We start from the raw sequence: 16,251 nt of genomic DNA, 5'->3' as shown, positions 1-16,251 counted from the left end.
GCTCCACTAAACATACTGGTAAGGATATATGCAGCAGAGGACAAACTAAAGCTAGCTAAGTAAAATGTTATTGCTGCAAGTGGCCAAGAACTAACAGGCCATACACAGAACATAATTTATTTATTATTTATTTATTTATTTAGTTTATTTAAACAGGGACAGTGTACAAAGAACATTAACCTTATATAAAACAAGGAAAGATGTAATGTACCAGGTTATAGCAATTTGCTAATTTCCACCCGTAGTCCCTGGGCAGGTAAGTAAGACAGTAAAATAGAAAGTACATTAAACAGTAAAATTGAAAGGACATTAAAAAACAAAGTACAAAATACAAAAATAGTAGAAACATACAAAACACAGTCATCCCCACATCCCAACCCTAAAACAGAGCCCCCCTCCCCCCCCCCCCCCCAATACTAATTTACTAATGTCTAACGTGTAGTTTTACCCCCAATTCTCAGATTGATTTATTCTTCAGAATTGACATTGTCATTTAAACCTGTATATGCCGTGTGAAACGCAAGGCTCATGCGTGTTCTGGGCAGAGATTCAAAGGGTATTATTCTTATCTGTTTCTGTAAGACAGCTGTGATCGTCACTAGACAGGATGGGGTGAGAGGCCCTTTGTCCTGACGTCTTTGTGACAATCCGTATTACATGCATTTTCAAATATCTCTGAAAAGACACTGTGTGTGCTTTAGCCTAATCGCCTGCACCTGTTCGCAATGGCAAATTACCATTTGGAAAAAAAGCAGAGGGCGTCTGGCCTGCAGAGGCTACAGATGTTTAAAAAACGAACCAAAAAAATTATTTAAAATATTAACTAAAGTATGTGACGTTATACGTCTCAGAGAACGCTTTTTCACGAAAAAGGAGATTCCTGATACCATGACCGATCTATCGTGTATTAGGCCTATCAAATGGGGGAAACGATAAACCAACCTGTTATCCTATCACACTTTCTGTGCTAGACACATGACGTCATCGACATGTTGTGTTTCAAGGGCGTGCGGTAAAAACGGTACGTACAAAGCATATTTAATATCAGTTAACACGGATTTGCTTTTCGTTTTAATCAGATACCTCTGAATGCCACAGTCGGCTAGGGCTTAAACCTGCAGCCATCTGTCAATAGAGAAAATTATTTCCATTATCAAATTAAATGGGTCATCTAGGGATGAATTGCCAAGGACAAAAAAACGCTAAAATCGTTATGATCAGACTGACGAAGCAGACATACATTCATTGTTTCAATATTCACATTAAGACTTAGGTGTTGGTTTAGCACTCAACCGCCTTCCTGAAATTAATGAATCGATAAGTCTGTGCCGATACAGTTGCTCGTTTTATCATAACGAACTATCGACATCACGATTCAGAGTTAGTGTTCAAGCTTTAGCCTTTTCCAAGAAAACCATATACACCTCGAGATGTCCCGGCTGATAATTATGGTCGGGGTTATAAATTCCTTCATCGCCTCCAACAAAAATAACTGGACACGACTACGTTATTTGACTAATCTGTTTTAGGAGTACGCGTACAGCGGTTTCGACGAGCACTATTACAGCTTACATCTTGACTAGGGAGAGTGGCTGTTGCCAAAAGGGGAGGGTGGAGGGGTTCAAACGTAACCCAACACCCATAGGGCGGACGGCGACTCCAGATATTCAAATATCGTGCCACTTTGCATAAGTCTACTCATATTAGCCTATTTGTTTAAACTGTTTAGCCAAACAGATTATTCAAGAGCTTGGATAACTGATTAAGAGTCAACGATATCGATTTTAACGATAAAAGTAAAGTTTACAAACAACTAGCCTAACAAGCCCGCTCAGTGGTTGTACAATGTATAGCCTAGTCTACATTTAAAAAATGAGCTTCCGTAATTTTTCATTTGCATTTTTCATTTTTGTTGTCCATACCGAACATTAGAGTTATTGTTGTCAGGGCAAAGTCAACACCGCTTGACTTCTGCTGATCAGCATCCAAAAACTTTTTCTCCTGCTCATAAAGCACAAAGGAAGAAAAACTCACCTGCGGCAAGAAAAATGTAAACAGGAAAGCGATAGATCTTAGAAAAAAATCCTTAAGACTGAGGTAGAAAATACAATGTATTCCGGTAAAAAAATAAGTTTTCTTCTCAGAAGAAATGTTAAGTTTATGGACCCATAAGTGCTAACACTTCGTTGCTTTTTCCACCCTTTTCGAGGTCCCAACTGATCCCTTTGTTATTGTTGTGGAACGTTAACAGCTGATCGGGGGTGACGTCGCCTGCCCAGCCTATGGGAGGGCCTTCTTGGAACTCTGCAAGCCAATGAACTGTAGCTATGCTCTCTGACAAACTGTCACCAACGCACGTGATCTGCCTCAGAGCAAGACAAGACTGGGCAAAGACCTGAAGATTTTTTGAAACAAGAGATGGAAAGTGTAGTAAATGTAAACCTAAAAACGATTTTTTTCACTGCATCCAGCTCGTGTCTTGTCAGTTTCACTCTTGGCGAAGCAATTTTCAAATTTTAACTCGTTTCAGCAGCTACACTGACATATATATATATATATATATATATATATATATATATATATATGCAGTAGCCCAAACAGAATGTTATACAACATTTTGTTAGCAAATATTGGCCGACTGGCTAGCCCATTATCATTATAGTTACATTCAGACCGACTGTAAAACATAACCATAACCATTGTACATAAAATTTCCGTATAAAATCCTGTTGAACGGCGGGCTTGTTGAGAAGTTATTCAAGTTATTCAGAAATTAATCAAGATAATAGGTGGATCATATCGATGAACTGATAACTTGGACTTGATTATGATTGAAGCAAGTGCAAACTAGAGAACAAGATAATCGTGCATAGTCATGAAATTACAACAGTTATTTTGTGATTTTACTAAAATGATACAATAGTTAAACTTACAAGTGATTTTGAAAATGAAATGTGCAGAATAGTGTCAATTTTCAAAATGATCTCTTGTGCACAGTTATACCGTTTACCCCATTAAGCTTATAACAAAAATATAACTGATATTATTTATTATAAAGCGATTAGATTTATTGGTTTTTGATGCGTTTTTAAATCATAGGTGTGAACCCACAGTGCTTGGATTGGTACCAAAAACAATGCCAGGCCATAAATAGTTAATTCTAATGACACAAGCAAGATACACTTATATACACTTGATACACTTAATATGTACTTCATGGAATTGGTCTATTTAATGTATTCTCTGGAGTAGGCATTTCATGGTGTCCTGCACTTTGGATCTTGGAGCTCTGGGGACCTAACAAAAGGGGGTTCACACAAAGAAAATGGTGACAGCACAACTCAGTATGTAGGTCACCAATCAAGGAAAAGGAGAGTATCCCTGGGGCACAAGGATGCACCACAGAAGACCATACCTGACACAATATTCAATATTCTCCAAGGTCTAGGCAGAAATAATCCACTTGGACAAAGGATCTTACTGGTCTAAAAAACATTTGTATGTGAAATCTTGATAAATATATGTATAGAGAAACATTAAACCGTGTGCAACTCTTGAGTATGGCAGAGTCTCCTGTTATAAAATGCCTGGTTTCAGAGAATTAGTCCAAACTAAAGGCTAAAATTCCTTCCATAATGAATCATTCTTTTTTACCATGAATCATTTGGTGTAGAGACATGCATGGAAGTAGCCCCGCCTAAGCTTGATGATGAAATACCCAGCAAAGTGAACTAAGGTAAAATTGAATTAGCCACTCCAGGAAGATGATGGGGGTATGACCGAAACAGACAAAAGAAAACAGCCCTTTTCAGACATTATGTACGAGTCGCTCGGTTTTGGAGAAGGGGGAGGACTAGGCCAGAGGGCCTTTTGAACTCAGGGTTCAGGCTCACAAAGGTGCTATTTTGGGATGGCCCTGTGAGCTGATGGGGTGAGGGCCTGTTGTGGCCGCTGTACTTCCCTCAACCCCAAAGGGAAGTTTTGCTCCAAGAGGCCCTGATCCAGAGTTGTTTGTTTAGCCAGGGAACACACTCTTCCTGAAAGACAAATATTTTCCCACCACTCGTTTACAGTGCTAAGGTGATGTAAGTGTGAATCAGAACTCTCACACCCTGGCATCTTGTTTTTTGTCCTTCCACCCCCCCACCCCTCCCACCACCACCACCTAGCATTATACATGTGTAAAAACAAGACTAGCTAAGCACTTTGGTGTTACAACACACAGATAACATGTGCTGCTCACTTCTTCAGCTAATGTTTCCTCTTTTTTCCAAAACAGACTGATAACACTGCCAGCTTTGCAAGCTGTGTTTGTTATAGTACTGTATCTGCAGATGAACAAGGTCATTTTCATACAGTGCAGAATTACACTGGTTATAATTTTTAATACAAAAGGTTATAATTGTCATTTTTTAAAATTAATTAATATGATGTTTTTGGATTAACATTAAGAACCATAACATAGCTCTGAGGGCTCTTAAAGTTGAAGGACATCGAAACAAAGAAGCATTTATAATTTGACACACATTCACTCCAGTGCATGTCCACTATTAAAAATAACTGAGGAACTTACAAAGGTGCTTGAAGAAATAAAAGTTGCAATTACATAACATTTTTCAACCAGAAAAAAACTCTACCTGATGGTAAAAATGAAGTTGAATGGTGAAAATGAAGTTGAAATAAAGAGGTGAAGTGGGGCCAGGTAGGAAGCACACAACATTCCTTATCCCCTCAAACCAGCCCACTGCGGCACTTCTTATGTAACCTGTTAATGTTTAGGATAGAGTTACCACAGCTTGCACAATGGCAACTGGGAGCCCAGAGGGCCTGTACATGCATACAGTATGTTCTCTTGACAGATATGTTTATGCATTCTTAATTGCCTGTTTTTCTCCTCAGATTAATTTATAACGGACAGCATCTGTTAAACAGAATCATGTGACATGCATAAACAGTTTTGAGAACATCTGCTGGTGAGGTAATGTGGCATACCTGGATTTACCACACAGAGGTTGCAGGTTTGATTCTGAGGCACTGCGATGCTGGTTTTTCCCATAGCACTGTACCATGCTTGAATTGCTTTTGTGGGTATTCTGCTGTATGAATATAAAATGTATAACAACGTACAGTATGTCACCCTGGGCGAGGACATTAGGGAGCAAGAATAAGATGATATCATATCCTATGGTACTTTGACCGTCCCTTCATTTCACAATGTTGTCTGACGCACAGGGAAATCAGAGACTAATCCTTGTCAACTCTGATTTAATTCAGTCCAGTCCCAAGCTAACACGTGAATTTTTATTTCATGTTGTCTTCTTTTTGCACTTTATGTCTGAAGCGTACAGGCTGATGGGATAAATGGTTTAAGCAACACTTAAGATTTACAGGACCTTCAGTGTCTATTCTGACATTTAACAATCACTCATTTCATCCATATGCTCACTAAAAATAAAAAGAAACATTTTTTAAAAGAAAAAAAATAAATAAAAATAAAGTTTTACCACTCATAATTCATGATAAGCTTCAAATCCAGAATACTGGTCAAATCCAAGGTAACCTCGGAAAAGTTCACAGGAAAACAAGAGGTGTGATTTTGTTTACCTCAGCAACCACAAACAGAGACCTGATTCTTCTGTCCCATACTTAACTATCCTTCACTCTTTGAATTTAACCTGAACATTCAGTACTTCACTTACTACAATCATTTGTCTCACTGCCCCATAAAGTGACAAGGACCTTATTTCCAGGTTCCAAAGAACCCCAAACAAATATTACATAGAAGAGGGCCCTTCTGAAAGAAAGCTTCTACAGTCCTATGGGATGTTTTTTGTTTTTGTAAGGGGAATCTCATAATCTTTAATATGCACTCCATAGTGACATTTGCCCTGTTATGGGGAGAAATGTGCCTAAGGATAGGGCAGTGTAAATGGAGAGAGGGAGAGAAGGAGAAGAAGAAAGACATGAAAAAGGAGTTTAGTGAGTGAGTGAGACATCTGGATTGAGGATTGCATCAGCACAACCAGATTGGTGGGTGGAGCAGACCGAACTCTGCATGGTTGGCTAAAAGAACCTGTCAGTCATGGCTGGGATAAGAGCCTGTAGTGACTGACAATGCTCTATAATTTCATTGATGAGAATACTAAAGTTCAAGATTACTCTTTCAAACACGTTCAGAGAGAATATGTGTGTCTCCTTGGGGCCGTTAATTCTGACTTCCATTTTTTTCCTTTCAATTTAGCATTTTAAAGAAAACAGGATTTTTTTATTGGCATTCCCCATTCAAAATGGTGACACTAATAAGAGAAGAACTTGTGTACCAATGTGTGATCCTACACTACGAATCACAAAACTCCGGCTATTCCACTTTGCCATACAAATCACATTATGTGCATCTTGTGGAGAAAATGTAGTTGTCAGACTAAACCAGCATGCACAGGCCAGCAATACAATTATTTTGTTAATATTGTGTTAAAAGCTGAAGTAAAAGTAAACCGCTCCATGGACATGGAAGCTTGGAGCAGCAGGGATGGCAGCATCACTGTAGGCTGGTGCTGGGCTACATTAAACAAAGCTTAGCCCCTCACCAAAAACATGTGGAGGCCTACGCTAGACCCACTCCCATACTGTTCACCCAAGCACAATGAGAGCTGGAAAAAAGGAAACCAGGCTATTCCACCACAACAACTGTGCACTCTGCAGTTAGTATTGGCATTTTCCTTATACCTTACACTTCGAACAAAATGGCACCAACTACAACGGCAAACAGACCTTCTATCTATGATAGACCTTGTCTATCATCACATGGTGGATGAGAAATAGCTCAGTGAAATAAAATGAGAGAGAAAAGCCATCATGTAAAATTGGCCATTTGGCTCTACAGAGAAAAAATGAAATGAAGAATATTGTGGTTATTTTATACTCTGACTTTAGTCAAATCAGCAATCAGAAGCACCTTCTGCTACTCTTGTAATGCACTAAGGATAACAAAAAGGCCACTGACACACTGCAACCTGTACAAAACCTGCAGCCAGAAAACAAGAAAAATTGAGAATATTACTCCATTCTTCCATTCCATTCTTTATCTAAAAAAATAATTTTTCTCACAACAAGAATGTTGCTCACTGATTTTAAATAACCGTTTTCACACCTGAAATCAAAAGGACTGTAGAACTATCATAGATGCATACATGCTTTAAAAAAAGGACCAAAATAAAAGTACTAAAATTATCAGGAGATTATTCTGGCATACAGTTAGGTCAATGGCTTAAAAACACAGTTTGTGCCAAGCTCTCCATATGTCAGGCATTCAAACAGCACCTTTCTCATGTTATCAGTACAAAGGGGTCATCACTGAACACAGCCTACTCACATTGTGCCTTTCACAAGTAAACACAAGGACTACAGGGAACAAGTTCTGACAACGTTGAAAAATATTCTCCGAATCTGCAGTGGTAATCAATGGAAAAAAAGATTAGTGACTGAACAACAGCAGGGAAAATGAGTGACACAGTTCGGTTACAAAGTCACAGACATGTCTCGACTGCATTCATGCGTTTTCCAGAAGCTAACTCCATTATGCTACTGCTTCTCTCAGCGGAAACTTGGACAGACTGAGCAGGTTGCCATTGTGGGGGCACTTAACCACACAAATGGATGCTATTGAAGATGGAGGTGATAAAAAAAATAAAAACAGAGAAGGGATATCATGAGACACGAGACCTACCCACAATCCTGTCTGTTGCTTATGTCCTCAGTGAACTTTCAGTATGACTCCCCAAAGCGAAGGTAGACTAAATTGCGCCAACACTGCAGAAATTACCCTAAAGTGGAACCCTGACAGCCTGCCCTCTCTATTTCACATGTTCTTCATGAATAGAGTAGCCTACACTCACAATCTTACAATTTGTGTGATAACAAATGCTTAACAACTTACCCCATTCCCTGCAAGTGCCCCTCATCGAAAAACTTCTGACTTTTCATGAAATCATAATACACCGCCATCTGTGTCACAGACCTACAGCAAATCCATGTTTATGTGAATAAACACCATCAAAAGTCTAATAAATGTTTTTAAATACATCTGAGCTCTTCTAATGTCCTTTTGTGTAATTTAAAACACATTATTTACCCTCTCCACACACACACATGCATGCACACATGCATGCACGCCACACCACACAATTGTTGTGCCTCACATCTCGAAAATGTTTAGCACTTGTGACTTTTGTAGAACTTCAATGGACATGGAACAAAATATTAGGTACACAGGGATTCACAGAGCACTGGAGATGTTCTTGTTTAGCATTCAGACTAGGCTAAAATCATAAATGAAGACATGGGAGTTCAGCTAAGGAATAGACACATGAAAAAGGAATGGTCACCCCACTTAGCAAAATGCCTATAAAGAAGAAACCTTTTTCTTAATATTGATATGTCTGGTGGTTTTGTTTTGTTTCAGAAAGTAAAAGGAGCTTATGGAAGCAGAGGTGCTTATTGAAAATCCCAAAAAAGACAGACTGTATGATGTGAACATTTATCAGATACTGATATGCTCATGGTTTCAGGTGGTGTGTCACATTTTTTCTGAACGCTTCTGACAGGAAGTGTGAGCCCACTTAGCTACCTAAAACACAATATTGAGAATGACAGTTAACTTTCCCGTTATTCCCCTGAAACACAGAAACTGAAATCAAATGGTTGAAACTTCAACGGTTCTGGTTGATTTTCTCAAGTGAAGTCAGGAGTTTTGTCGATTTGCACATGGGGTTTTCTTCTGAGTGTGTGTGTGTGTGTGTGTGGGTGTGTGTGCATTGCAGGGGAAGGGCAGTTCACACTGTCTGGTCCCATAGCAACCGATAAGCCTCTGTCCCAAATGACTGCTTGCATGCGTCCATAGAGCTGATGAAGAGGAAGGCCCATACTTAGGCCCCTCTCCTAGTGAAATAATACTAATTTTTCAGGGGGAGCAGTTTCCATGGCAATATCCATGACACAGAATCCAAAATTTGATATCAATCAGAGAAATCTTAAATGCAACAAGACATTGTGAGAGACCTGTAGGGGGGATGGTGAGAGATCGTTAACCGTGGGCTTTGTACAAGTAGCAATTAGGTCAGTAAATGCAGGCAGAGCCCGATTGCCTAGACATAACTAGTGTGAGTCTGGGCTGATTCATTAGCTGCCAATGACCAGGAGTTTGCAGCTGTGGGATACAATTAACTTCATCCCACTGGGATGGAAAATGGCTTAAATTGGCTGTGGTTCCTTAGTTCCAAACTAATCAACAGGCTCCAAAAGATTACTGGTCATTGTCATTGAGGTGCGCCTCTTCTCCGATTGGTGTTATCTCTCCTGAAGTGTACTGTGTGACTGTTTTGCAGGTGAGTGTGTCAGTCCTTCTGCTGCAGTGCCACATTTGAGGGCTCACACTACAGCATTCCAAAATATAATAAAAATGGGGCACAGATAAAACATAAATAATCAAGCAAAAAACTCTTGGTCTTTAAGAGACTATGGTGACTCTTCAATGGCAGTTTTCGTGGGCCATAAGAAGAACACCAGAGTCACTGGGGAACACATAGTCTTGGTCTGGTCTTTCTTAAAGAAAATAACAGAAAAATATATGGACAGTTCCCTTAGCTGCAACATATTTTACAGACTAAAACCCCCTGTGTACAGTATACACAAATGCTAACCTATCAGAACACGCCCACTCTCAGAAGCCCTTTTAGAAATGACAATGACCAATAAAAAGCACGGGGGGCAGTAAAAATAAACAAAAGTAAAATGCTCCATTTCACCCACAGTCCTTCAGAGGCACAATTATGCGATGCGTGGCATGTGGGCAGACTTTCCACATGGCTCCAGCGTGGGCCTGACTGGGATGGCGCTGCCTGAGAGAATGGGCTCTTCTCCCCTGGAGCGTGTCGCTCTCTCCCGTCTGCACAGCCGTGAAATTCAACACAAAACACCCATACAGCTGAGACGCAGAGTAATGGTGCACCCATTGGTTACAAAGAGCAAAGGGGGAGGGGGGGGGGGGGGGGGTGGGGGGAGGGGGGGGGTTTGGGGTGGGGGCCGGGGGTGAGATAAAGGCCCACTCACTGGCAGGAGGACAGGGTGTGTTTGTGTCTCGTGGTATTTTCTGAAGCGTCTCTGCATGGAGGCCAGGCACCCATGAGACACCTGCCTTTCATCCTGGCTCCTCCCAAATTGGCACAGCCAAGAGGATCCACACACGCGCACACGCACGCACACACACACTACTCTGAATCTTGCATTAGCACCCCTCTAAAAGCCTAAAAGGCAGCCAGAGGTTTGCCCCTGCCTGGGGGGTGGGGGTGTGGGAGTGGGGGGTAATTATCAAGTCGGGGAAGTGCTCAGGACTCTCTGGATGTCTGGGTCATGTTACAGACAATGCTGGCACTGATAATCACACACTTAGTCATCTTCAAATATAGGGGATAGATGGCAGATTAACCCCTGTTGCCCATGTCCACATGCCATACAACATGCTCCACAAAGGCTATGATGGCATAAACTCTTTTGACTATTTAGTTGTTTCACTCACAAGACAAGTTTTTTAAGACACTCTTTTCTTGGTTTCATTTCGATGCACGTTCTGAATTCATACCTGCAGTAAGGTCAAGTTTATACATTTGAAGTGATGTAAGTATCATGATGGAGTACAATTTTATCAGAGACTACGTTTATTTCCAAGCAATCACTTTGGACCAAAAAGAGGAAGTTTCAGACCATCTTTTTTCATATATTTCCTGTGGACAAGGACTCATATTAATGAGGCTTGTGTTAACGAGTGACAACAGCCAAGCATTAAACATCTGATTAGACAGGCTTTAGCCATAAACACGGGGGCCACTTTAAACAGCGGCCTATGTTTCACACATCCAGCTGTAAAGCTGAACAGATGAGATAAGCACGTTCTGTAACACAGGCGTGCACAAACACACAGCTGCCTGTGAACGTGCGCTTCATAAGAATATTACTAAGGTGGAGTATCTTTACCTTTGAGCAGAATCCCCCCTGCAGCCTTAAAAGGGAGATCTGCCATCCAGGATCTATTTTAAACTCGCTCTGCGCGACGCTGCCGGTCACACGCAGGTCCAGCGGTCTGCGTGATAGCGGGCCTAACATGGTAGGAGACACCCCGCCCCTCCATCTGCACCGGGGGGAAGGTGAGCCTTGAAGGACGTCGGCCACCTGATGGCCAGACATCGACTCCACTCTGGCGAAAGCCGGACGGAAAAAACAGTTATCTCAAACGCGCCGAGCCAGCAGTTAGCACGCGGCGCAATGACCAGCGCAGACGCGCACTTGGCAAAGCGCTCCTTATCCTAGTCTGCTGGTAAAGGTCGGAGGGCAGTGGGGGGACCGCCCGGTGTCAGAGTGTATGAAGAGTGGCTCCAGCGTTTTAGAAGCATGTGCACCCGAGGGCTGATGGATTACTTTCAGCAGAGGTCTGGACTGCCCCCTACACCCCCCCACTCCCTTCATCACCTCACACCAGGAAGGAGGGGAGCCACTCTCATGTGGCAGCATGGCGGAAAAATCTGAGACAGACCAGCGGGGTTGGTCAGCTCTTCCATAATCTTCCACAACACCAAGCACACACACAATGACACAAACACCAGATGTAATCTCCAAATGTAAAACAATGGGATTCAATGTAAGACCTGCTTATTAACAGCCCTAAAACTTATGCGTGGTTATTAATAACTGGTCCTGACCCTGCGTGTGTCGTTCCACAGCTCATGTGTCCCCGTCTTTAGTGTGTGAGAATTCCACCGCAGAACTCCATGTAATGTAGAAAAGGGGGGTGGGTGGGCGGAGGGGGGTCTGTCGTTCCAGTTTTCAACAGAGAATTTCAGGGGTCAATATTTCTACTGCAGAGGCGTTTAAAGGGGGAGGGGGTCAAACAACACAAAAAATAAGATAGTAATGAAGAGACAGTAAGAGAGGAGGACAAGAGATTTTAGATAATGGGAGAATTTCTAATGCTACCTTTCTCTCTTGCAGTCTCTTGCATGAACCAAGAGGAAAAGAGAGCGATCAACAGAGATGGAGACAGAGATGCGAAACTGGAATTTCAAAAACTTATGTGGGTCCTGCATTTGACTGTAGAACAATGGAACCAAGCTTTCACCATGAATACTTTGCAACCTGATTACTGCATGTCGTAGTTCCCTCTGGTATTGTTTCATCTTGCGTGAATCGGTAGAGATTATGTTTCAGGACCTTGATTTTGATAACGCAAATTGTTGTCAAACCACCCTTTCACTGTAAAGAGCAGACTTTACCTTTTGACATTTTACTCTGATAAAATCAGATATGATAGTCAGGGATGGTCCTGACTAAATTACACACAAGCCTGTTTGCAGTTCAGCGTGCGGGCACGGACAGTATGTTTCATTGATTGGCTGGCATTAGTTATCCTAATTTGAGGGAATTTAAGAGCATCTAGGACTGTTCTCTGAAAAAAAGTGGATTACATTTCCATTTAAATCACACACGTATATCTAACTAATTTTAAAAATGTTTGTTTCTTACAAGGACCATTAAACTCAGCGAAAATAATGGATGTACCTGGTGTGGCACAAGTCCACAGGACTGTGCAAAAAGATAAATTGTTACTGAACACAACAAAAGTGCTTGGGTGATTTACTGTTCAAACGATACCACCCTGGACACTTTTTAAGAGCAACACCCCATTTTAGGCATGTATATTCATGCATGTAGCCTATCAGCACCACTGTGGAGTGAAACTGTTCCAAAACAGAGTGAGCTATAAAATATTTCTGTGCACAAGAGCAACTGGACATCCAGTGAGAACACAGATACTCACCACTGGCAGCCGTGCGTCAATCTCTGCACAGTGACCCTGTACACCAAGCACTTATACTCTTGCCTAAATGTAAAAAGAGAGCTTCCTGTAACCAGGTCAATTGCACATGCCCAGACAATAGCGTTCCTCCTCAAGGTTTGAACAGAAATCCAGATAGGACATGCTGAAGAAAGAAAATGAGTCAGTCCTGTGTCTAGTTGTTACATATTTTCTGTAAAAAGGGACAGATTTAACCAATTAGGCCTACCACAATTCAACCAAACAGTGAGAGGGGGCAATTTTCCACTGCTGAAACTGAACAAAAAAGTCCTTCATTTCTCCACTGAGTTCCATGAAAACAATGGAAAAAAAACACACAACAGAATACTAGGCCATGCAACAGGAAGTGACATAACTAGGCTTAGATTATTTGAACTAATTTGTTCCATCTGTTCATTCACAATTCTGAAGCAGGACTTGTCTCTCAAAAGAAAAGATTGTTGTTTGTGCCCTTTTTAATTATTTCCTGATAAAACTACAAGAAATAACTAATCATATTAAACATGCACCATGGCCAATGGGAAGGAAGCAATGAGAGGGAGAAAGAGAGTCGAAGAGACCTCTGTATTGTACTGCTTCTGACACTAAAACACACACACACTCCTATTTAGAGTGCCTTACAATGCAAGAGTAACTGCATCCACTTGAGTTCAGGGTTTTTCTCGCATTGAAATGTCTTAGGCAGGCAAGTGTTTTTTCAAGCCACCAAAGCCACCTATAGGAGAAGTCACAAAAATAAAACTCCCATAAAACAATTTGAAATGGTCCGTACATTTATTGGTGCAATTTGGTCATGAATGATACTGCATTTCAAGTTTTTTAAGTTTTGACTGCTTTCAAGTATACGTGCAACCCTAGATGCTAAAGTAACTTCAGTAGAATCCCCGTAATTGCATGAAAGAATGAAAGGCAGAGAGTGCCAACAATCTTGCTTGCCACTCAGAATGAGAAATGGTTTGGAATTTGGTAGTTCTATGCAAATACCTGAATTAGGTGATAATTGGACTTTTTACTTTTGAGTACCCTATCCAAGGACCAGGTAGACTTGCCAGATGGCCACTTTTCAAGCGTTATGTCTTTCAAATTATTTGTACTGGTCCAGTTTGTAGTCCAGCCAGACAATATAATGTCTGGTCTACGTAAATGATTGAAAAAAATTGTGTTTCAACCACTGTGGATCAATCCAGTATCTTCCACCCCCCGTCCGCCATCAGTCCTGAGAGCACATACCCTGTAAGTGTATATGTGTATATGTGTGTGTGTGTGTGTGTGTGTGTGTGTAACTTCCAAATCCTTTCATATATTTAAGCTACAGTATGTTTTACCAGATGGTCAATGGAGTAACTCCAGAACTCCAGCCAGATTGCGCTCCTTACAATTTCAATAAAATCATAACAATATTTGAAATTCAAAAAGTATTTAACCCTGGTCTGATTTTAATGTGTCCATGAGGGTTCATGTCATACCCACCCATCCATCCATTTTCAAACCATTTAATTAAGGTCAGGGTAGCGGTGGCAACAGGACAAGCACAGCAGCTTCACACTGTCATCCCACCCCACAGAGACTTCCTCCAACTCATCCTGGGGGTTCCCATGGCGATCTCAGGCCAGATGGGAGATGTAATGCCCCTGACTCTCTTCCCAACTGGATGTGCCCAGTAAACTGCCAAAGAGTGGCGCCCAGGGGGCATCCTTATCAGATGAAAGTAGGAATGAAGATCGACGGGTAAATCAAGAGCTTTGTCTTTTGGCTCAGCTTCTTCTTCACCACCACCGTTCAAAACAATGCCTGCGGCCACTGCACCTACACGTCAGTCAATCTCCTTATTCCTTTGCCCTAACTTGTAAATCAGGGGGACAAGCTATGATTTCTTGGCAGAGGACCATGGCCACAGACTTGAAGGTGCGGATCTCAACTGCATCACGCTCAGCTGTAAACCATTCTAGTGAGCATTGAAGGTTACACTATGATGAGGCTAAAAAGGACAACATCACCTGCAAGCAGCAGATGCAAACCTCTATGTCCCTGAACCGGACACACTCGAGACTATGGCTGCACCTTGAGATTCTGTCCATATCAGGAACAGGAGGGGAGACAAGCAATACCCTTAGTGGAGGCCGACACCCACACTGAACAAGCTGGACTTAATGCCAAGAATATGAACACAGCTCTCACTCTGAGTGTACAGGGATCAAATGGCTCGCAGAAGCAACTCCAGCACCCCATACTCCCACAGCACCTCCCACAAGATACACCCCAAGGAACTCAGCCATATACCTTCTCCAAATCCACAAAACACATGTAGACTGGATTAGCAAACTCCCATACCTTCTCAAATATCTGCTAGAGGGCGAAAAGCTGGTCCTCTTTTCCATAGCCTGGATAAAACCCGCATTGCTCCACCTGAATCTGAGCCTCCTTTCCAGCACCTTGACATATGCTTTCCCAGGGAGGCTAAGGAGTGTGATTCCCTGGTAACTGGGACACACCCTCCAGCCCACTTTCTTAAAGATAAGGACCACCACCCTGGTAAGCCACTCCAAAGGCACTGTCCCCGAACTCCACACAACATTGAAGAATCATATCAGCCACAACACTCCACAACATACAGAGCCTTCAAAATTTCCAAACGGATCTCATCCACCCCTGGTTTTCTGCCACTGAGGTGCTCTCCACCCACCACAGAGACTTCTGCCACAGAGATTTTGATCCACCAGACTGTTCCAGCTCTGCCACCTGAATGGAGGGCATGTCTGTCAGATTTAAGAGTTCCTCAAAGTGTTCCTTCTACTTTCTGACAATATCCCTATTAGGGTAAATTTCACTGTCCTCGCTAAAACAGCCTCAACAGTGCTGTTTTCCCCTTCTGAGATGCCGAATGGCTTTCCACAACCACTTTGGGGCCGACCGCAAGTCCTCCTCTAAGGCCTCTCCAAATCTTCCCATACTCTGGCTTTTGCTTCTGCAACTGTGGCAGCCACAGCCCTTTTTGCCTGCTGGGTCTTGTCTACTGTATCAGGAGTTCTCCATGCCAGCCAGGCCGAGAAATTCTCCTTCTTCAGCTTGACAGCCTCACTGCTAGAGTCCACTAACGGGTTGTTGGTTTGCTGCCAGAACAAGCACTGACTAGCTTTTAACCACAGCTTAAGCTTTTACTCAAGTAGTGTTTTAACCCGGCCGAGGTACTTGAGCTGCCTGGCTACCAGGTGCTTGCCTGCGAACACCACCCCCAGGCCAGCCTCCAGGGATGGGCCCTGGTAACCCTGTTCCAGGCAGGGAAAAACCGCCGGGGGACATAAGCCCCCGAAAAATAGCTCAGGGGATCATAAAGCCTCGCAAGACCT

At 42.2% G+C, this 16,251-nt stretch overlaps 1 protein-coding gene across 3 annotated transcripts in view; it reads right to left on the bottom strand.

Moving 5' to 3' along the window:
* The window catches only part of tp53inp1 (tumor protein p53 inducible nuclear protein 1), a 32,519-nt gene that overhangs the window by 9,980 nt on the left and 6,288 nt on the right, over positions 1–16,251 (bottom strand). For 2 of the 3 annotated variants that reach the window (XM_035411635.1, XM_035411657.1), the window contains exon 1: positions 2,035–2,253. The exons of the other annotated variant lie outside the window; for it this stretch is intronic. The gene's annotated coding sequence lies outside the window, so the exon portion shown is untranslated. Of the gene's footprint in view, positions 1–2,034; positions 2,254–16,251 lie in introns of those variants that run through there. 3 annotated transcript variants of the gene reach the window in all.

Source organism: Anguilla anguilla, chromosome 1, assembly GCF_013347855.1.
Source record: "Anguilla anguilla isolate fAngAng1 chromosome 1, fAngAng1.pri, whole genome shotgun sequence".
In the NCBI taxonomy this organism is placed as follows: Eukaryota; Metazoa; Chordata; class Actinopteri; order Anguilliformes; family Anguillidae; genus Anguilla; species Anguilla anguilla.
The sequence above is the reverse complement of the archived record's forward strand: the minus strand, read 5'-3'. Positions and strand labels throughout refer to the sequence as shown.